The sequence below is a fragment of the Myiozetetes cayanensis genome, unplaced genomic scaffold (assembly GCF_022539395.1).
Source record: "Myiozetetes cayanensis isolate MyiCay16 unplaced genomic scaffold, myiCay2020 scf6-25, whole genome shotgun sequence".
Classification (NCBI taxonomy): Eukaryota; Metazoa; Chordata; class Aves; order Passeriformes; family Tyrannidae; genus Myiozetetes; species Myiozetetes cayanensis.
Genome location: NW_026087853.1, coordinates 17,597,742 through 17,621,984, shown reverse-complemented (window position 1 = coordinate 17,621,984; position 24,243 = coordinate 17,597,742).

Genomic DNA, 24,243 nt, shown 5'->3' with positions numbered 1-24,243 from the left:
CACCTGCTCCAGCAGAGATCCTCCATGGACTGTAGATGGATATACCTCATCTACCTCCATGGGCTGCAGAGGAACAACTTCCTCACCATGGTCTTCAACAGGAACTGCAGAGGAATCTCAGCTTTTGTGCCTGCAGTGCCTCCTCCCCCTCCTACTCCACTGACCTTGGCTTCTGCAGAGCTGTTTCTCACATATGTTCATTCCTGTCTCCTCTGGCTGCAATTTGCTTCTGCACAATGTCTAAAATGTGTCATACCAGAGGTGCTGCCACTGCAACTGATCACAAGTCACAAGACTCGTGACTGTCACATGTCACAAGGCTTAGCCTTGACCAGCGGTGAGTCTGTCCTGGAGTTGACTGGCATTGGCTCTGTTGGGCATGTGTGAAGCTTCTGGCAGCTTCTCACAGGAGCCACCCCAGCTCCCCCTCTACCACAACCTTGTCACACAAACCCAGTATGATCAAACCAGTATTCTTTTCCTTCACCAGCGTTCTGTTGGTCTGATTCTGTCATTGATTGTCCTTGTCTTTTATCAGGACAGGGAGGTTCATCTTACTACAGATAACATTCATTCTTTTTCCCTTGACCCAACTATAAACGTATATTCAAATGATTGTACTGTCACTTTTTTCTGGTTGAAATTTAAAAATCAGGATGAAAAGAGGAATTGCATCATTCTGTGTTAAAAAGATAAGCGTCTTTCTTATAGAAGGGAATCCATACTTTGATTGTTGAGGGTTTATTATTCTGTTTATTTTTCAGGAAATATATTTTCTTCGTATGAACACTGGTTTAAAAGTCTGCCACTCCCCAGAGCAAAATGGTGGATGATTGTTTTTCAAAATAAATGTCCAGTTGTTCTGCTGACTTAGTAAGAAAATTAACTGATATGGTAGAAATTTTCAATAGCTGAAGATTTCTGCTTTGATTTTGAAACTTTAGTTCATGGAGTCAGAGTTTTGTTTTGTGTGCTATTTGCATATTACCATCACTAATTTAGCCATAAAAAAGAAAAAATTGTAATGAATACAATTCATTCAATCTGTGCTTAAACAGATATCTACCAGGATATATGGAGAACAATCCTCTACAGTGTTTGCTGGTACACTGGTATGATTTCACAGTAGCACATGGCAACTGAAGACTTCATTTTTGTTGGGGTCTGGAGAAAATCCTAAGTAGGGAAAAAAGATTAAATGGGAAATGGTAACATTTAGCACTTTTATATAGCCTGAGCTTATAAACTAAGCTTGTTTTCCTCTCTTTGGGGAAGAAGAAGTCTTTGGGAAGATAAATACCTCATCCACATTTCCTTCAGTGTGTGCATGTATCTGTGTCCCTATATCCTCTCTTCTCTCTTCTCTTGATAATTTGATCTTCTCATCATTCAGAGATACATAGGAGCAGTTTAGGAAAAAATCAAGACACTTTTCTATATGATTTTTTAAACAAAAATTATTTTGAATGTAGATGTATTGTTCTCTCCTTTGAATATGTACTCCCTCAAGATTAGCAGGCATACAGTCCTTCATGCAAATATTTACTATGAATCCAGAAAGTTTCTATCCAAAAGATTGTAACGAAGATGTGTTGAAGATGAAGTAATGTATTCATCTTTTAGATAAACATATTTTATATGCCAGCAACAGTCTCTAGAGTAGGTAGATATATATATATTTATAAGTTTATGTTTTTCATTCTGATCCTCAAGAGTTGCAACACAATGACAAAATACTTTTCTGATGCCTTTAAGTTATAGGATTAAAAATGTTTTATAGCAGTAACACACACTAATCACCATCATCTCTGGGTATTTCCATACACCAAAAAGTTTTTTAGGTATCTCCAAATGTAGCTGAGCATACAGAGAGCTGAGACTTTGTAAATATTATTGTAAAAAAATCTAATTTCAAATCCCAATACAAATAGAATAGAAAAACTTGCATTTTGAACATTCATACACTACCTTTAAAATCAAAGACTTTTACATGTCAGATTGCTATAAGACTACTAAGAAAATGGGATTTGCTCCCACAAATGCTTTTGTCTGCATAAATGTGCCTAACCATGCTCTAGGTGAGGAACCTCTTTCTAATATCCAAACTAAATGTCCCATGACACAACTTCAGGCCATTCCCTCAGGTTCAGTTACTTGTCACCACAGAGAAGAGATTAGTACCTGCCCCTCCTCTTCCCTTCACAAGGAAGCTGTAGAGTGTAATGAGGTCTCCCCTCAGTCTCCTCCAGGCTGAACAGACCAAGTGACCTCAGCTGCTCCTCATACGGCTTCCCCTCCAGACACTTCACCATCTTCATTGCCCTCCTTTGGACAATCTCTAACAGCTAAATATCTTTCTTAAATTTTGGTGCCCAAAACTGCACACAATATTCAAGGTGAGGCCACACCAGGGCACAGCAGAGCAGGAAAATCCCCTCCCTCGATCAGCTGGTGATGCTTTGCCCGATACCCCCCAGGACACAGTTGGCCCTCCTGGCTGCCAGGGCACTGCTGACTCATATTCAACTTGCCCCTGACCAGGACCTCCAGGTCCCTTTCCGTGGCACTGCTTTCCAGCATCTCATTCCCCAGTCTGTACATACATCTGAGGTTGCACCATCCCAATGGAGAATACAGCACTTCCCCTTGTTAAACTTCATATGGTCAGTGATTACCCAGCCCTGTCATTTGTCGAGGTCTCTCTGCAGGGCCATCCTGCCTTCAAGGGAGTGAGCAGCTCCTTCAAATTTTTTTTCATCTGCATTCACTATTACCCTCTGTGCTCAGCCAGTGAGCCAATTGTTCACCTACCACATGATGTGTTTGTCCAACTGTGCGATGGATAGCCTTGTCCAGAAGGATCCTGTGAGAGACAGGATCAAAAGCTTTACTGAAATCTAAAAAAGATTACATCAACTGGCTTCTCTTGATCAGCTAAGTGGGTTACCTTGTCATAAAAGGAAATCAGGTTGGATAAGCTTCCTCTCATGAAGCTGTGCTGGCTGTGACCAGTGATTGTGTTGTCTTTCAGGTGTTTTTCAATACCTCCCAGAATAATCTTTTCCATAACTTTACTAGGCGTTGAAATGAGACTTAGAGGCCTGTAGTTTCTGGGGTCCTCTTCCTTGCCCTTCTTGTAAACTGGGACAACATTGTCCAGCTTCCAGTCAGCTGGGACCACTCCAGATTCCCAAGATCACTCAAAAATCATCAAGAGAGGTTTTGCGATAACATCAGCCAGCTCTCTTTGAGGATTCTGGGATGAATCCCATTAGACCCATAGACTTTCTGGGTATCCATCTGGAGCAGCAGATCCTGCAGAGTTTCAGTATTGACTGGGAGTAGATCATTCTCCCAGTCATGGTCCTCCAGGTCAGAGCACTGAATTCTGGATGCTCTGGCTGTGATGAGCCTTTGGCATTCAGATCATCTTAATTTAAGCAATGTTTGGATCAGTGTTTGCAAACTGTCTGTGTTCTGCCTCTTTGACTAGTCTTTTTGGTAATGAGGCATTCAGGTATTTCTTCTCTTGAAAGTTTGTACTTAGCTTCAAGAGTTTATAACAACTTGTTGAAGATTTCTGAAGTTATTTCCAGACTTTTTTGAAGAATATATCTAATTCAAGGTAATCCACTATATGCAGTGCATTGTGAAAATCATACCTTTTTTTTTTTGTGAGAATAAGTGCCAGAGTCATAGTGATCCTGCTAAAATTCATTTTAATAACTACGTCAAAGCACAATTCTTTGATAGCAATTGAGTGTTATGTTCTCTGTTTCTGTTTTGAAACATGAGTTATAACTCATGCCAGCCATTTCAAGGCTAGACCCAGTGATTCCTTTCTATTGCTTAATCTGTGACAGTGGGATTGCTAATCCCTATTGGAAAAGGTACTATTTATACCACTTTACTACTGTCTTTTTTTATGTATATGTTTCCTTGTGTTTTATTAAAAATTATAAAAAAAGCCCTGCATTTGAAGACTGGATTAAAAGGAGATTCACCTTTCCATGCCAGATGAGTTCAAATCCTGTAGCAGATTTACTAAAACACATCTGAGTCTTCATCCCTACCAAGGGAGGTAGTTAGTAGTTCTGATGTCAGATAGCTCAGTGCCAATATTTAGAACACAAATATAATAAAGAGGTGTTTGAATCTTAAAGGTTGCCTTCATAATGGGAACTATCTGTCAATTTCCAAAGTGAATGTGTGGGCCATGAAAACTGAAATCCCCACTCATTGTTTTAGGACTTTATTTGCTGTCACTCTTGGTAAAAACATAACAAAAGTCAGTGGACTCTCGCACAACTTTGCCCACACTTTCTTCAGTCTAAATAGAATATTTCCATCTCTCAGGCTATCAGTTCCCATCTCTAAATTCACCCTGGGAAACAAGTATCATGAAGACATTAGGCTTAAAACACTGGGGTTGATGTCACTAAAAGAGGCAGACAATCAGTTAAAAGTTGGACATTCTCTTTACCACTACATTTTTGGGTGTGTGGTTTTTGGTTTTGTGTGTGTGTGTTTGGGGTTTTGTTTTGTTTTGTTTTGTGGTTTTTGTTTTGTTTTGGTTTTTTGGTTTTGTTTGTTTTTTTTTTAAAATCTCACAGTCCTTTCACCCCATAAAAACTTGTTAATAGAGACCCTTGTTCTGACTAAACATTAAAGAAAGAAAAGTCTCCTTCAGTTGCATGTGCAAATCTTTATCTCCATCTGTTTCTTATTCCATGTTTCAGGCCCATCTGTCTTCTTTATGATCTAGATGCTCTTTCTTATAACACTATCAATGTGGTAACTCTGTTCATTTTTTTAATCATCTGGGAAATATTTTGCCTGAGATCCTTATTTTTTATATTTTCATCTTATTCTCAAAAGCTTGTTTTAAAAACTTGTAAAGGTCCTTTAGCTCCCAGAAAATCTGTTATCCTCTTAATTCAACCAGAGAAGCTTCATTAGGGAAAAAAAAAAAAATTAATCTGCTCAACAGTCCTTTGTGGAAACATCAGAACAAAATTGGAACATAGGTCACTCACTGTAAAATATCCATTTATCATTGAATTGTTAACTGAGACTTAATATCAAGTGGAATGTTTACAAGTTTTGCCATACTACTTGTTGTCCTGTTCCCAGTACGCAATACCTCCTTTGCAGAAGCTCTGGTGATTATTTTACATAATTTAAACAAACAAACAGAAATAATCTTCATTTTATAGTGTTATAAAATATGGGAGAATGTAAAAATTTATAGAGTAAAATCAAACTTTCTATTAGATTCAAAATTTGTAAATACATATAGTCATTTGAATGTCAGTGGGATTTTCCTTTAAAATTAAGGGGAAGAAGATAAGGGAAGATGAAAAGACAGTGAGAAATGGACCTCATCTGCTCTACTGTGTTCATTGACTTCACCTCAGTAAAACATACCTTATGCGGTGCAAGAAGATAATAATTTAACAGAGACCTGGAAAAAGAAAACAGTATTATATTTCATGATTATTTTCCCTAGCTCATCATAGTGTTCCTTAGTGCCATGGGGTTCCCTAGTGAAAATGCATGTAATACTTTTTGTCTCACTCAGGTCATTAAATGTTCTGCTTCCAGGAGTTTGAACACAGATACTGATTCACTTTAATGAGGCTCATACGGAAAAAACTAAAAACTATCTGAAGTGATGCTATAGCAGAAAGAAACAAAAATTCCTTTAATCCCAGGCTATTTTTTTCTTATTACTAGCATACTAAAATATCAATAAAGTTGAAAAAAAAAACCTCAGTAAAAGCTTGCATATAGTGATGATAACCATGCAGAATGGATAGTTCTGTCATTATGGCATTTACTAAAATGAGGGCATCCATATTTCTAAAAGACAGTTTATTTAATTGGAAACAGGTGATTGAATCTCTCTTCCTATGAATGCATGGTAAACATGGTTAAGATAGCATCTGACTTGCCAATATAAAAATAGTAAATAGATTTTCCCTAGTCTGGCAAATATATGTTTCTGGTTTAGAAATATCGCACTGTTAGGTCTTTATGACGTTATGGTGTTTTTCAGTGAACAAAGTTTTCTCATGGAGGATTACATGCTATAGTCATAGAAAAGTCATAACTAAACTATAGTTAGTCATGTCTAAGCTACTAGTCTGTGGAGTTGGTATGTTTATGTTGATTACCTGGCTTTCTGTTTTCAGTGGATTGTTCAGATATATTCTCTGATAGCCCATTTCTTAAACCATCTCTGAGATGAAGGGAACTGTGCATATACCTCAGCCTTTGGATCATATATTATCAGCTCTTTCTTACCTCTGTAAGGAATCAACAAATAGTTCTATCATTTAGGCTAGTAAAAAATTCTCGTGTTAATACAGAACCTTACTAGGATTTACCCTCACATTATGGCTTGGAAGGATGGTTTTATACTGATAGTTAGTTAGTTAGTTAGTCAGTTAGTTAGTTAGCTAGCTAGTTAGTTATGTTTATCATCTCTAGATGGAACTGCGAATTCATAAAGTGTTATTCAGGAGTTATCCAATAGGTTTATTTCACATACTAAAGTACTGGAGTACATATCTAATGTAAAATATACATATATATAGTATATTAATCCAAGCTTTTAGCTTGGAATATCATAATATTGTGTTTACACATACATTGTCATCATTGGTAACTTCTGTCTCTACAATTAATGTTACATCATTGCACTATGATTTAAATTCTGATACACAGGAAGGAGGCAAATGGACTAAAAAGTATATGACACCAGATGCTCAGATACATTATTTCAAACATGATTGTGTTTTAAGCCCTTTACTGCTAATTTTTTAAAGAATGGGACAAGCAATTAAATGCAACAATTTTTCTTTGGAAGAGAATTCAATTCTGTTGATTTTCGGTTATTAGAATGGCTTCTTATTACCAGAAGTACTAACTCCACTGAAATTTTGGGACTTTGTTTTGTAGCTGCATGGATTCCACTAACTTTCTGAAGACAGATATTATTATTTTTTCATAATTTCCTGAAAATAATAATGGTCTTCCTATTGCCTTAATGGAAAAAAGATCAGATCAAAGGTATGAACTATTTTTTATATATTTTGTGGGTCACACTGATACCACTGACACCTTTCTAAATTCTATGTCTCAAGTTCTTGCTTTCTATCATGGTCTCAGATGGTGATGTAACTATATTTATCTCTTATTAAACACTCTGCTTTATTTCTATTGCTCTGGAAACAAAAAAATACTGCTTCTCATAGCATAATTATTGGCTGATTCAACAAAGTGAAGTAGGGCTGAATAAGTTCTGAGACATAATATATCCTCTACAACTCCAGTTCAAATTAAATGTTTTAGTGTAAATAGTTGGCTAGATGTTTACAGAAGTGTATACTGTGTGGTTTAAGTACCTATATGAAAGCACAACATTATACTAGTCTTTAACTGGTGTTAACTAGAAAGTAAATACACTATTAATTTCCTCACCTTTCACACTATTCTTTATTTCTTTTTTTCTTGACAGTTGCTTTTGTATTTGGAGAATACTAATTTTTTAGGTTGATCATCTACCATATTGTTTCTCTATTTGATTCCAGAAGATTTTTGTGAAAGATGCCTCATTTAAATATATGTGTAAAACTAACCTGGAGAGGCAAAGTACTCATTCTGCAACCTTTAACTTCTCAAACAAACCAATTCTGTCTTTGCCATGCTCCTATGTCTTACTGTTTAGAGTTTCTGAAATAACAACATTTAAATAGTTAAAATCACTCTTTTGAGGAAGCTATGTTGGCACAGCCTGTTTTCCTCCAAGGGTAGCTCAAATCTGGAGAAACGTCCTTGTATAAACAACATTCCAATCCACTTTGTTCTAGTGATACCTCACTATTTGCTAAGCATACAGACAAAGTTCATTGGTGTAATTGGCTGAACCCGACTCAATTGCGGCAAAGCATGTTCAATTTCATAATGGAGACAGGGTGAGCCATGTTATTTTACCATGTGTGAACAGCCACATAAAACCAGAGTTCAATTGTCAGTTTTCCCAAAAAAATTTCTTCCTGCCAAGAAGCCAAAATCGTCTGGATATAATTCAAAATGTTAAGACCTGTTGTGTTGAGCATTTTCTAATTAAAAAAAAAAAAAAAAAAAAGGTAAGATTTCTCCTTTACGTTTTGACCAACATGTTAATCACTGTTTACTGCCTTTGGAAAATAATTTCATGTGCTACAGAAGTGTCTAGAGAGCATACCTCCCTTAGAGAAAGTATAGGTGCTTCATTACAAATTTAAATTCCTCTTCTTATTTGTTTCCCTGTGCTTTGTGCAGAAAATAGTAAGAAAAGATGTTAGGGTCACACTGGAGTTGCATCTTGATAAATGTTCAAAGCTGGAGTTAATACAGATTACAATGTGTTATGGAAAGATCAGTTATAGAAATAGGTATCTGATATTGCCTGTACCAATAGCCTTTTGAGCATACAGCTGGGAATCCTTTAGATACTATCTGTCTAAAATTGCAAGGGTATTAATTTTAAAACTAACATTTTAAAAGGAGAAGTAATTGGAGAGAATTTAAAAACAGCAATCAGAATTTCACTTATCATGAAATCAACATTATCCATTATGCTTTTAAGCCTTCTTTCTTTTTGCTCGAAATGCCTCAGACTCTTGAAATTCACCTTTCATTAAAATCCAGCAGTTTTATCACTGATTTCAAAGCAGACAAGATTTCATCTTGGGGTTCTAGTGAGATTAATTTCAGCATAAGGGACTTTTCAGCTTGAATAGCATCAAACAAATGTGGTCATAGAATAAACTAAACCCTTGGGTTTTACTTTCCTTTAGCCAGCTATAATGCTTTCTTGTGCTGTAAAGGTAACATTAGAGATTGCCCAAGACCACATTGTACTTTAAAAAGCAGACAGATAAAGGATGCCTTCAACAGGTATAGTGTGAGTTACAAGTGACAACATGTGTCTTAATTTATGTGTGAAGAAATTAAAACCCACATTGCTTTTGTACAGTGAGTAGTTCAAGCTTTTCATTTTCTTGGCAAACTGCCTCTCCTTCTCTTTAACAGCATTACATTCATGTGTTTATTTAAAATATTCATGTCTTTCACAATTTAGAAAGAGCTTTCTCATTTATTTACCTAAACTGAGGTAGTAAAATTGATATACTCTGTAGGGCTCTTTATTCTAACCTTCCTTTTCTCTGCTGTAAGACTACTGTGGCTTGGTTTTCAATTTTTGCATCCAGTTAAAAACTTAGAGTCATTCTTTTCAACATGTCCTAGAAGTATTCCTCTCTTTTTCTAAATTAAATATGGTAATTGTGAAAAGCACTGAACTGATAATTAAGATTACCACAGAAAAGAACAGATAAAACAAAATCAGAGTAAAGGAAAGTTTTTCAACAATATTTGGAAACACTGACAATGTCTTTCGGACAACATTTTGGTGGTACAAAGCAAGTTCCGGTTCTGTGAACATCATTATTGTCATTTGTCATTCCCTGATAACATTATCAGCTATTCAAAAAATGAAGCATAATACTATTTGTGATACTGATTTTGAAATGTGAAGATTTATTTATATTGGATTTAAAACATCAGTGAAACTCACAAAACTTTAACTGATAAGACCTAGGTGATAATATCCAGCCCCTTACTAATTCTTGTGAAAGCTTACATGTTTCATCTCATATGTGTATTCAACCTGATAAACATTCAACCTTCTTTTTCTGTTGTCTCTTTTTTCTCTTTTTTCATGTTTTGGATACACAGGGAATATTATGCTACTTTTAAAATTCAAAGAGGATCCACTTCATTGTCTTTCATTGTTTTCAATTCCACTTCAAAATCTCAAGAACCTCAGCATATTGTCTAGATACCATTGATATGACATATTATAACTTAAACAATCTAACTTTACAAATACCAACATTTGCAGACTTGCATTAACCATCTTAGGTAGAATTTCTTTACACTTTCCTTCTTCATGTTCATACTTAAAATGAAGATATAACATGAGATATTAGTTAGGATATTTTAAAACATTCAATCAAAGCAAACTTATTTATTCTTTCACCAAGAAAAATATTAGTGATCACTGAAATCTCTGCGAATTATATAAATACCTAATAAGCAAAAACATTCAAATCAGATTTGGTTAAAATTTTGAATCATATTTTTAAAGCAAGATCAAAAGTGAAAACACTACACTGACCCTTTCCTTACAATTAAAAAACAGCAGATCAGGGTGATTTAGGAATGTTAAAGGATATACCTCACAAAAAGTTTATAGGGAGCATTTTCACCTGCCAATTGATTTTTTCAGAAAAATTTGATCCTTATATTTTAGACTCCTAAGAATCCAAGTTCATGGCAAATTTTCTTAAAGCTAATCAGGTGTGTTAATTGCAAAAGCCAAATGGTATTGATTGATGAACAGCAAAATATACCATATTAGGACACAGGATGAAGGTAGAAATGTTTCTAGGTGCACATTTTAAAAGGCCTAAATTCATAAACAAACAAAAAAAAATCAGAAAAACAAAACAAATCATGGATAAATGTTTTAAATTCAGAATGGATAGCTTCTGAAAGTCCAGAAGAAGCCACAGTCTCATTATTGACAAAACAGACATAAAGACACACATACAGACTGCCTTGTTTCACTTGGAGGAGTGGTGAATTTGTTTATTGTTTGAAATAGAGAAAGGAAGAAAAGAATTGATAACAAAATCTCAGCTAGGTTAGAGCAGAGAACTAGACACACCATATGTAGTCATAACACAGATACAGACAGACACAAACACACACAGGGGAATGGAAGGCAGGGAGAGCTGTCAATAGCTAATAAAGAAATACTTAGCCTGGATGCTAGAGACTATAGATAAGGTAAGTAATAAAACACCAGAAAAGATATGTATATTCTCTCATATGTAGTTGGTCTCAGGAGGCCCCTACTAACCTCAGCCTTTGCATGATTTTGTATGTAATCAACAGGAATAACTTAAAATCTACTTTTAAAATCACATAACAACAAAAAAAAATATATTAAAAAAGTTCCTTTGATTGGTTTGATCACATAGCATTTGGAGATAAGCTTCTTTCAGTCCTGAGAACTAAATAATAATTAAGTTATTCTGTGTTTTGACAGGATATATTCATATCCCTGTGATAAGTATCAATTTTTTTTATCCTTGCAGTAAAAAGTGGAAGGTTATCATTTTAGAAAAAGCTGGTCAGCAGCAGAATGAAAGTTCCAATATAGTATTCTAGTCAAGTGGTCCATGTGATCCCCACAGATAAATAATGGATTTTTGAGTACAAGTGGGATGATTATGCTTATTGTATCATTGAAGTCCTGTAGAGTTGTTACTATAACTTGTGTCTTATTTTTGGGGCTTATTATTAAAAAGAACATTGACAAATCACAGAAAGCTGAAAGAAGAGAATGTGTTTAATTATTAGAATGGCTAGGAATTAATTTATAGGAATTAAAACAAAAAGTAAATTATTTTTTTCACCGTGAAAGATGTTTTAAAATTAGAACTTTACTTTAGGCTATGTAGGACACCAGATTTTGTGGACAAACTGACTAAGCATCATTCAGTGTAAGGACATTTGAGTTGTCTTCGAACAAAATTAACTAAGTTGGTTCTGCAAAAGAGCATAGATTCAGCACCATGCAACTCCATCGGGGCTGATTTAATGATCTATTTGTAATATATTTACTGTGGCTCTATAAATTAAACATATGATCATGAAACACAAAAATAATCAAAAGAAAAGGAAAAATTAATCTTGGTCAAATAAAACTGAAAGCAATCTAGTTAATTTGCAAGATTTGCAGTAGTATTTCATGGATGGCATGGTGAAAAGGAAGGATAAAATGGATTCATCCCATGCCACACATCACCATCAATAATCCTACAAAAATTTTCATGACGCCTTGGTGAACTCAATAGTAAGATTTTTATGAGTGTGTTATAGAGAATCTAAGACTACATTTTGCTAACATACTTGGTTAACTAAGAAAAACATGATAACAAACAGCACTTTTAAAATTCCTAAGACACATATTTATTTCTATAAACATATAAAGCATGTGCATGTATTTGTGTTTGTATTTACGCATACATTTTTTGTGTATAATAGTGTCAAGTTAGTTGTTAGGTTGCATTATTTACCATTCACAAGTATTAAGGTAACACTGGGATTAATCAAGGAATTGAATTCCAAGTACAAATGAATTGTAACACGAATAACTTCTTTAAGGGTTTATCCTGACTGAATTATGACTTTCATATATATATGTATTAATTGCAGCTATCATACTCAAAACCAAGATCCTCATACAGTGATTTTCTCTGCTTGGCCAAATATGATCTAATAAAATTTAGAGAATATTCTGAATTGTGAGCTGCAGTACAAGTACATAGTCTAAAGGTGGAAGAAGACAAACGGAGTCTGAAAGGGATCTCAGTTACCTCCTTTATATTCATGAGCCAGCATCGTTCGAAATTCTGCTGTGTGCATTGCAAAATAAACAGTCATTAGTGTCCACGAGTTTGCCTGTGAATGCAGTCTAACAATAACAGCTTACAAAGTTGTGTCTCCTAATGAAAACTGAAGATGATCAGTTTTTAAGTCCATTGAATAGAAATTATTAATTAGCATTAACTGGCAAAAACATCTAGATAATACAGGATTTCTAAACCAGTTTGAAACAGCTAGTTCATCAATTATATTCCTAAAAATTAAGTGTAGGAAACTAGTAAAGAATCAGCAATAAATATGTATCTATTAGAAAGTACCAAATCTTTGTTTTTAGTCTTTTTTGAATAAGTTACTCATTATTTTAATGGTGATATTTCCACATTTTAAAAAGTCCAGAAAGTTTTGTTTGTGCTTATTTTCTGTGATTCACTCTGGTAATCTGTTGAAACTCAGTAAAAATGTAACTTATTCAGAAGAGCTGACAATACACTGGAGAACAGACAGCGATACATTGAAAAACAAAGCAAGTGTAACACACAAAAATACAAAGTATTAGAAGTAATTTTAAATAATTTAGAAGAGCAACACGATTATATGGACATCAACTCTCTTTTCACCCATCTTCCCATATTTTTAAAGAGCAAAACACTCAAAAGGAATCTAAGGAGAATTCATTTTTTTGAGAGGTGGAGTAGATCAATAAAAACATGTCTTACAACCATACTGATGAAATTGGTTGTTTTAAGCTTTTTCACCTTCCAACAGAGCTAGTTGGTTTCTTTCCATTTAAAAATAAAATTAAAAATACGTACAAAATTTCAACATTGCCCAAGCACTCTTATGAGAATATTTACCAAGTGTTTTCAAATCTTTTTCCACCAAAAATAGTTGGCAAATCCAAGTAATTCAGTTTGCTGTGCCTTGCTTCCTCTGGTTCTGCAAAGGTTAATGAACTCTGACCTGCTGATGATAAATGCTTTGTAAGTTAAAATTTATTCAATAATTTTTTCTCATTTATGTTGATACTGTTTTTGTTTGGCTGTGAGTTGATTTAATTATTTGTAACCATTAAAAAACTCCATCTTTTCTTGGATTGGATTAATGAATTGTTATTTCCAAGTTGCTAAATGATGAAAAATTAATTACAGGCATTTAAAATTTACACTACTCTAATAGCAGACTAAGATATGATATTATCTCTTGATCTTTCTTAAATGAGTAAGACTACTGAAACCAGGCTGTTCATAAATACTTCTGTTGATGACAATGGATCAAATTAATCCAAATTTGTTTTCTCTTACTAGTTTGCAGCATGCATTCCAAAGATTTATTAACGAAAATACTTCAGGCAACAGACTTATTTTCTGGAGTATTCCTAAGCAAAGAAAATTAGAATAATTGTTTAAGAACTGCAAGAAGTATTTATGAGGAATATTTTTCAAATCAGTTGTTCTTCCAAAAGGGAAAACCAGCACTTGACTAGGTCCTTTTGTCTAATTTCCTAAATCTTAAAAAGCCCCAACCCTAACCAGATCAAACACCAATAGATCCACTACCTTCCTTTGTATTTGCAAACCTTTATTCAAGGCACTTCTGATGTGAATGTACCACAAGGAGTTGAGCATCAAAGTGATTGCTGGTTTTATATATGTGTGGTAGATTTTCAGGGATACCTATAGTTAGGACTGTTGTTTCTTCCATAAAATTCCCTAACATCTCTGTTTGATATAACACAAGAATGACAAGATTAAAAAAATGTAAATAGATTTGTAGATCCTTAATAGGAATATTAATAGCAGCCTATTAACCAAAGTTATTTCTAAACATTTTTCTAGGTATTATAAATGTTCATGCATCTAGTATAATAACTAGGTGTATACCAGGAAACAAATAGGAAGTGGGGATGTCATAATTTTGTTTTGAGAGACTAATCTCAACAGATATGTGATGTGATCAGTGGATGCTTGAAGTCCATGAACAGTTTTTAAGAGGAATTTTAGAAACCAGTTAAAAACAGTTAAGTTCAGATATTTCCTATATCAGTCTACATAAGTGAAGTGGCCAGAGAAGTTTGTCCTACCTCCACCAAAAATTAATTTTGAGATTTTCAAACAGTTCTAAATTTTGAATTAGATTAATTAGTTAAACATTTCAAATTTTTTGATGTTTGAATAGTATTCAAATAGAATTCAAATAGAATTCAAATAATTCAAATAGAATTTAACATCCCAAGAGCAACAGAAAACATCACATTTACTAGAAAGTATGTGGGAATGTTTGGTGCAATGGGATCTAAAACTTGCTGGTGGGCAAGAAACCATTAAAGAATACGAAAATAGAACAAAACTGAAATACTGTTTCTGTGAGAAGCTTAAGTTTGGAGGGACATCCTATTTGAGATCCAGAATTCTCTCCTAAATGTAAAGACCCACTTTCATTTTAAAAGAGTGAAGTAAAGTTCATTTCTCTTTCTTAAAATGTTTCCAGAAAGATAGCTGGTTGCAGCACATATTTCTTGTAGTGATTGCTGAAAATAGAGCAAAACCAATGACAGAAACAGCTAGGAGGAAGCATGGAAATGCAGGACTTCAACATGATAAGTGGTTATTAGTTTACAGAGTCTCTCCCATTTCCCTTATTAGTTCTTCTTCATGTCAAAATTGCATCAGTTCAGGCTGAGGAGAACACAGACTTTTGAACTTTGGACAATTTCTTCAGGCACCTCAAACTAGTTCATTAAAATGTGTGCACAAGCACCAACAGTCAACACAGTCATGTTTTAAGGGGAAATATCAGATACTGCTGTTACTTTATGGAGACCTGTATGCTAAGAGTGTATGTTAAGATCCACCAGATTACAGATTCCCCACTGAAGTAATACCTGGTTTCTTTACCTTGATCAGGCTGAGCAATTATTTAAATGAAATTTGCTCAGCCTGAAAAATCAGAGGCACTTCTACACATGCTGAAACACACAGAGATGAACACCTTGGGAATTTAAAATACAAAGCCTGTGACATTCAACTGCTTTCCAAGAGTAAACAGGGTTTTTTGTAAAAATCATGTTTTTCAAGGTGAGCAACTAAAATTCACCATTCTGCTCCAGTTCTTTGGATGTCACACCAAAGAGTTGCTACAAATGATGGACTTTGTTATGAGTTCCCAGCATGTTTATGTACTGTAAGCCACAGAGCCAAACTTCTTCATGAAGCATTCTGTCCTTGGCCTCTTGTGATTTATGTGTAGAATTTCTGAAGAAGACCTATATGTTTGTTTGTTTGTTTTTTTTTCGCCAGTTGCAATGCATGTATTGTATTTTATGTCATTGGAGAATAAAGAGAGAAGTGCTGGGATTAATGTAGCAATTTCCTTCACTGAACTGACACCTTGCTAATCAATTTTAAGTAACTAGCTAATGCATTTACATAAGAAACTAATCAATCTCAAATGCACATTTCACCATTTGGATTGAATTTAATACTCCTACATGCAATTCGGTGACATTATTGACAATGGTTTGAAAACATAATTGGTGATTTGATATTACAATTGGTGTTCTATGCCTGAAAACAATTTTCTAATAAATTCAGTACCATTAATTTATTCCTTCATATTTTTTTGCGGGACATAAAGAATATAAAATACTAACTAGCTTGGAACACATGAATAACTGAGGTTTTAGCCACCAAATTCCTGACTTAGGTTGCTTCCAAATATTTTGTAGAAAACCCCCAAAGAAAACACTTGAAAACAAATGCTATCAACTGCTCTTCTACTATAAATAAAAAGACAAGAAATATTTTGCAGTACATTCAAGGAAAATAAAATTGCTTTGAGTCTATATACTTGTCTGAGGCATTTTCTGTTATGTTTGGTGGCTACAGAGTTATGTACTTAGCTCTTGTAAATTTTCACAACTACCATGATGTAAACACTGTCGCAATAGAGAGTCTACAAATGGTATAGGCACAAATGTGTGTCACTGAATAAAGAAAATATAGATGTTTAGAAAACACTGTCAGGAACTTGAGCAACCAAACCTTTAACTAGCTGACTCATTCATTTATTCATGTACTGAACTTCTCTGTGTGAAATTTCACACGTTCCAAATCCTGGGAAGAAGAGAGCCACTTCACCCAGCGAGGGCCAGTGTTTCAGCTACACAATCTATCTGTTAGACAGTAAGATCAATATACATCATGACTGAACTGTATGTTGTTATCAGTAACCTATCTTTGCTAATTGGGCATCTGTTTTAGCCATTAATAATACCAATTATGGTAGTTACAAAACTTTCCTTGACAGCTTAGTCTATTATTTAAGTATTCTTTCAGCAGTAAATCTTTCGTCCTAATATTTAGCCTCCATTTTTTCCACTGAAGCTTGAGGCAATTATTTATTTTTCTGTCTTCCTTGACAAAGAAGTATAATTAATCTCTTTCTTCTTTATAACATCCTTTTATGTTCCTGCAATCTTTAGCAAAGTACTGTTATATAATTCATTCATATTATTTATTTCTTTCTTAGCATACAGACAATAAATAAAACATAAATGACTGAAAAAAACTAGGAGGGTCAGAAAGAAGACATCTCTGTGTGTTTGAAGATTCATATGTTATTTTAAATGTCATAAAGCCAATCAATGTTACCTAAAACACAGCTTCTCATGTTATCCTGTCCCAGATAGTGGCATGAGTGAATAGGGAGTGAATAAATGGAATGGACTGTCCAGGGAGGTGGTGGCAACACCACCCTTGGAGTTTTCAAGAAATGACTGGATTTGGCACTTCATGCCATGGTCTAGTTGACATGGTGATATTCAGTCATATGTTGGACTCGTGAAGTTGGACTCATATGTTGATCTCAGAAGTCTTTTCCAGCATAATGTATTCTGTGATTCCTGTGAAATTCATGGGGCCGTTCAAAGCCAATGACAGGCTAATTATTCACCTTCCCAAGTACAATCCTTTAACACAGAAAGATGAAATAACATTATTAACAGGAAATAAAGTGCAGAAAAGCAGTTGCCAGTAGTTCAAAGAAGAGAGAAAGAATATATTGTTGTGTTTTAAAATTTTGAATGTTGAAATTTCTGGAATTTCAGTTAACTGTCAAAAAGTTCTTTATTCACATACAATGACCATAAGCTGTACATGCTTTCCAGTCAGTACATTGATGTTGTTGTAGTCTGTATGTTCTATAGCTAAATAAAACCAGCCTAATTTAAGATGATTTATAAACAAGGGGAAAACATTTTTACTACAAACTTTAAACACTCATCACTCCCAAATCAATTTTATTTGAACATGAATACTGAGTGCTCTGTACTAAAACTGCAGTAAAATTGAAAGTTCTTGCACAATATTACATGACGACGTAGCATACTAAAACGGAGTAGCTTGCATGAATATGAAATACATCATGTATTAGGATATAAGCATTTTTAGACACTAAGTGTCGACCTTACTCCTATATATAATTTGACTACTGAATGTTTAAATGTGATTTTTTTTCATAAAGTAAAACAAAACCATAAATTAATCCTTGTGTCTCTTGCAAGGCATATTCTCTGTGCTATCTGTCTCTCTTACTGAAACCCACTTGTTTTAAGAACCCACTTGGTTTCAGTGGTGACAAAGATATCTTTCATATGAAATTTCTTATACTAAAGCAGGCAACTAACTCATCTCAGTTAGGGTCATAGAGTTTGCATAGTCTTTATCACTTTAAGGGGGAATTTCTCATCACCATTGCAATCTGGTATGTGCTTCTTGTGATAGGCAACAGTATTGTTGAGCTACACGTTGACTGAATTATTTGGTCATTGTGGCACACAGTTAAATGGTGCAGGACTTTGCAAACATCAGTGCAAAAGTAAGCAGTTTTGTCAGTAAAACTATGTATTCTCTCTTACACGTGGATATTTTGAAAGCTTTTATGTGACCAGTCTTGATCAAAGCATTTCTGGTTTCTGTAGACAAGTTGCATGATGTTACCAGATTCACATCCAGCAGAGCACCAGTTGAGTTAGAAGTTTTTGTTGTGCGGGTAGTATGCTTCCAAATTCAGCCATGATCTGACTTTTTGACTTTTCTCCCATATTACACAAATTAAACACATATTCTGAACTTGGGGTCTGCCTGGGAAAGAATTTAACCTCTTTTACTGGGATATAATCTAATATAATCTAATAAATGCCAAGGTTGTTTGGGAGCTGTTTAGCTGCAATAAGAAGTTGCAATGACTTTATGAACATGTGCCTAGGAAGAACAAAGTTTTCTTTCTCCTAATGTTTCATCTGTAGCACATGAAAACTACATTTTTTCTGGTCCAAAGACACTATTTGTTGATTCATTCAAGATATGATCTAGTCAAGGCAATTAGGAAGGTCGATGGCATGCGTAGGATTCTTTTTGTGGAGTAACAAGAGGAAAAGAAATAAACCAGATACAATTTTGTGCTCAAAGCTCAAATAACTTTTAGTTATTATAAAAGGAAAAATGAAATTATTACAGTGTCTTGCTAAAGACATGCATGTATATATCTCTTTGCACTGGGGGCTTTCAAAATGCTTCATAAAGATTTTAATAGTGTGTTTTTTGGAACCAGGGAAGGAGAGATGTTGGAGAGAGCATGGAACTGAATCACCTGTTAGGATCCTGCTCTTAATTTGTTTCCAGTGAATTAAATAATAAAAGTAATATAGCACTAAAATATGTATCTAGAATATCTAAAAAGTTAAAATACTATTTAGGGTCAAGGTGAAAAAATATAACTTCATTATATAGTTGAATTATGGAAAAAATATAAAGTACACAAGAAATTGTTTTAAATGGAGATTTTTTATGCATGGGAAACGTGAATATTTACAAACCAGAGAAGAATCTGTAAGATCTTTTAACAGTGAAAAGGGTGGAAAATTATTTTGCAAGACCTAGAATTTAAATGTCATTTTTTACTTGATTTAATAAATATTTTTCCAGTTCAACATGTTTCCTTACATGTTCAGGATCAATGGCATATTATAATCAGCCTGTACCACTCATGCCATGGTGAGGTTACACAGGTGTCAAGTAATAGAAATTGAATTATTTATTTTCAGACATTTTGAAGACCCGTCTGTCCCTTCAATGTGAAATGCATATATAGCTCTAGAAAACAAGCTAAAATATTGGAATATTTTTTATATTGAAATTATCTATTTAGAGCATTTGATGTAAATAAATGATTACTGATTCACAACACAGTTTGGCTGTCCAGCTAATAGCACAGAAGAATATGAAAAGGATATAAAACATGAGGTGTGGCTACAGGCTGAGTAGATTCTAGGCATGTTTCTCTCTTTTCTCTGAGAATACTAAATGTTTTAGTCAAGACCTTGATTTAAAAATCAGTCTTACCATACTGAGACAAATCTATTTATATTTGATCTAATAAAAAGGAAACCACTTAGTTTGGAAGACTGAATGCTTTCATAGGAGAAGGGAAAAGTTTGGGAGTGGTGTGGAAGTGAATCATCATCATTATATCCTGCCGTCCTGGTTTTAGCCACAACATGGTTAATTTTTTGCAATAGATGGGAGGGGGTGTGGCCAGGACCCTAATGTTGTTAGACACCACCTCAGGTCATTTCCAGGAGTGGGGCAAAGGGACTCTTCCCCTTCCAAGAGGGGCACACCTTCCAGTCTGGAAAATGTGGTGGGGAGAGCTCTCTGGTTTTTGTTTATTTGTTTATTTCTGGGTCCGCGGTGAGAATTTTTGCATGTGAATAATTTTTCTTTTTGCATACTTTTGTTAATAATATTGTTGATGTTACTGTTAATTTTCTTATCTTATAGCTGTTTCCAGTAAACTGTTCTTATCTCAATCTACAATCTTTACCTTTTGTACTTCCAGTTGGAGAGGGAGGGGGAAGTGAGCAGCAGCATGGTTTTAGTGGTATTGCTAAACTGAAGAATTCCCTTCCTAACCACAACAACTGCTAATGAGGATCTTCTCTGTTGATATTCCTAAGAAAGCTGGGAACAATTTTATAACTTTTTTCTGGGCAGAATGGTTCATGATTTATCATTCACCAAGAAAGGGAGAAATATTCATATTCATCGTTTCTATACGTAAGCAAGACAACTGTACATCAGTTTGAGATCTGTACATCGGTTTGAGAAACACAGATAGGATCATCACAGAAGTGAAGGATACATAATCTACCTTAATTTCATTTCCTGTCCCAGAAAGAAATTAGAAAGTTGTGGGGGTTTTGTTGTTTTGGTTGGTTAATTGGTTTTTTGTTGTTGGTTTTTTTTGTGTTTTTTTCTTTAACTTTTATTGAGAGACTTTTTGAATTAAATAGTATGTTTGAAAGCCAGCATGCATGTCTTCTAAATGAGATAAGAAAGGAGTCATCCATGGTTGCTCTTCCACTTTCTTGACCCTACTTAGAGCAAGACAGACCCTGGTTAGGGCATAAATCAGATGGAAAGAAAATCCTCTGCGCTGACATGACTGAATACAAACACAAAAAGGTGTAGGAACAAAGAACATTAAAGCAAGAACAGAAAAGCACTTTCAGCTGAATCTTCTCTCCAGATGGAACTGATCTTGTCAATCACAGCTGCTGTCTCTGTGCCTGTGTGGCTGGCCTTGCTTCTTGGGGACAGCTCGTTCTCCCCAACTCCCTTGTGCTATGTTCAGTTTCCAAGGCAAAGGTTCCTGCTACACACATAAGGTCTTGTATATCATTTAGAGAAACAGATGCAGTTCTCTGATGACAGACAGAGAAGAATTTCTGTCTCCTTAGGTGGTGAACTTAGCTGTGATGGCATCTGGCCTAGTGCCCCCCTTGACCTTTCAGCAGAGTGCTGTCAGATGTTCCAGACAACATATCCCCAGGCACTGTTGCCATTTCATTGGATCTGAATTCAGATGGAATTTTTCTGTCTCGGGATTTCTTGACACATATCTCCGTGCAAACCCTTTGCATAGCACCCAGAGCAAGATTGGACTGTTATTTTCCAGGCTAATTCTGACTTCTCAGATTTCTTTTGGAGACTCAGTATTCCATGGCTTAAATGGAAATACTAGCTTTTCATTAATTCCTTGCATTTGAGCTTACATAATTCATGTTATGTCACTGCCCGGGTTTCCCTTTTCCTTGGGCACACCTCTAAGTTTTTTCTTTCACTTTTGTTTAAAAGGGAATTTTTGTCTGTTTGCTTGTTTATAATATAGAATGCTAAAATTATGCAAGGCTTTTTACAGGAAAGTCTGGGAACACATGTAAACACAGAATCACAGTATATACTGAGTTCAAAGGGACCCACAAGGGTCATCGAGTCCAGCTCTTAGCCCTGCACAGGACCATCTGCAAGAGTCACACCATGAGCCTGAGCGTACCATCCAAACACTTCTCTGTCAGGCTTGATACTGTGACCACTTCCCTGGGGAGCCTATTTTGGTGCCCAACCACCCGCGGGGTGAGGAACCTCTTTCTAATATCCAAACTAAACCTCCCCTGACACAACTTCAGCCCATTCCCTTGTGTTCTGTCACCGGTCACCACAGAAAAGAGATCAGTGCCTGCCTCTCCTCTTTCCCTCACGAGGAAGTTGTAGACTGCAATGAAGTCTCCCCTCAGTATCTGCTTCTCCAGGCTGAACACACCAAGTGGCCTCAGTTGCTCTTCATACAGCTTCCCCTCAAGTCCTTTCCTTTGGACACTCTCTAATAGCTTAATATGTTTCTTATATTGTGGTGTCCAAAACTGCCGTGTTTTGAGTACTGGCCTCACCAGTATTCACAGTGAGGCCACACCAGTGCAGAGCAGAGCGGGACAATCCCCTCCACTGACAGGCTGGCGATGCTTTGCCTGATGCCCCCCAGGACACGGTTGGCTCTCCTGGCTCTCCTGGCTGCCAGGGCACTGTTGACCTGTATTCCAACTTCCATTGACCAGAACCCCCAGGTCCCTTTCCACAGCACTGCTTTCCAGCATCTCATTCTTCAGTCTGTCTGTGCATCCAGGGTTGTCCCATCCCAAGTGCAGAATCCAGCACTTCCCTTGCTGAACTGCATATAGTTGCTGATTGCCTAGTCCTCTAATTTGTCGAGGTCTCTCTGCAGGGCCTCCCTGCCTTTGAGGAAGTCAACAGCTTCTTTCAGTTTTGTGTCTACAAACTTGCTTGGTATGCTTTCCAGTTCTGCATCCAACCCCTTCATGAAGACATGAAGATCACAGGGCTTCACTTTACCGCACTTGGAAAGCCTTTAAACTCTCATGCACACACCTCATTGCCTATTCAGTTACTAGACTAGAGTTCCCCCCCTCCTCCCTGTTTTTATTTGACTTGAACAACTTGTTCAGTTTCTTCTACTTCAAGAAATTTTCTCTTTCCTAACTCCTACAGTAGCACTTGTGAGTTACCGTAGCACATAGGAGTATATAAATTTGTTGCTCAAATTTATATGCTCACCCCAGTTCTAAATCTTCATTGCCTTTTGCAGGTGTTAAAATTTCATATAATTTCTTTGAACACCATCTCATACAGATATTGCACATGTATTTTTCATGTGTTAGCCATACACACATGTATAAGTCTTCTTTGATTTATGACAACTTTTTTATTTACAACTCCTTGTGCCCCTCAGTCATAGAGCTTATAAAACTTTGATATTTTCTTTTCAATGTTACCTAAAAATTTAGTGTTCACAGTTTTTGAAAAATAAGGCTCAATACTGGATGGCTGAGTGATAAAGTACACAGGGAATTTTTTACCTTCTGTTTCTTATGAAAGAATTTTCCATTGTAAACGTGATCTAAACTTTTTTTTCAAAAACATATGTAAATATCTAAGACCTTTGGCAACTAATTAAAAAAGCTTATTTAGATGGGTTTTTTACTAATTCTGTTACTTATCAGGATAAAATCTTAAAAACTTTAGTAATAGTTCTCAAATTGTAAATTTACATTTAAAGTTTTTCTTCATTTGCCATAAAACAAGCATTTGAAATTAATTTGGTTTTCATTTAATTTCAAGTTAAAATGAGGGAAAAACTAAGGTGTATCTGATAGCAAGGGATCCTACAGTGAGTAGAATACAAGACTTTAAAGACTTCAAACAGTTCAAATTCAGAAGTGAATCTAAAAAAGGATTTCTGTCAGCTTACTTTGGTAGATGCAAATGCTTTCTTTATGATTTTTTTTTTTTTAAATAGATTCTCTGTTCTCCAGTTATGTGATATGGTCCATTCTGTTGCTCGGTATGTCTAAGTATGCTTGATTTTCTAATGAAGTGTAAAGGGAATTCATACTTGTCTATTGGATTCTTCATACGTGTTTCTGTTTCTACTTGCCCAGCAAAATAATAATACTTGGTACGTACATCATCAAGTAATCCTTAGATTCAAAATCACTTTCCAAATATTTCTAAACAAATGGCAGGCAACCTAAGCATATGAGACTTGGTTATTTTTAAAAGTAATCCCACTCATAAACAGATTTTCAAATGAACATGGTCTCACCTAGCCTGTTCCTTACAGTAGCTGCTGTACTTTTAAACTACAGCTACTATTATACAAACAAATGGAAATTTGGATCTTTGAAGCCAGCTGTGGCTCCTGAACACACTGGAATATATGGTTCAGAACTTCCTTTAAAATCTTTTGGACTGCAAAACAAAATCACAAACACCTAATTCCAATCCAGGAATACATTTCCTCCAGAAATCACTTCAGAAATTA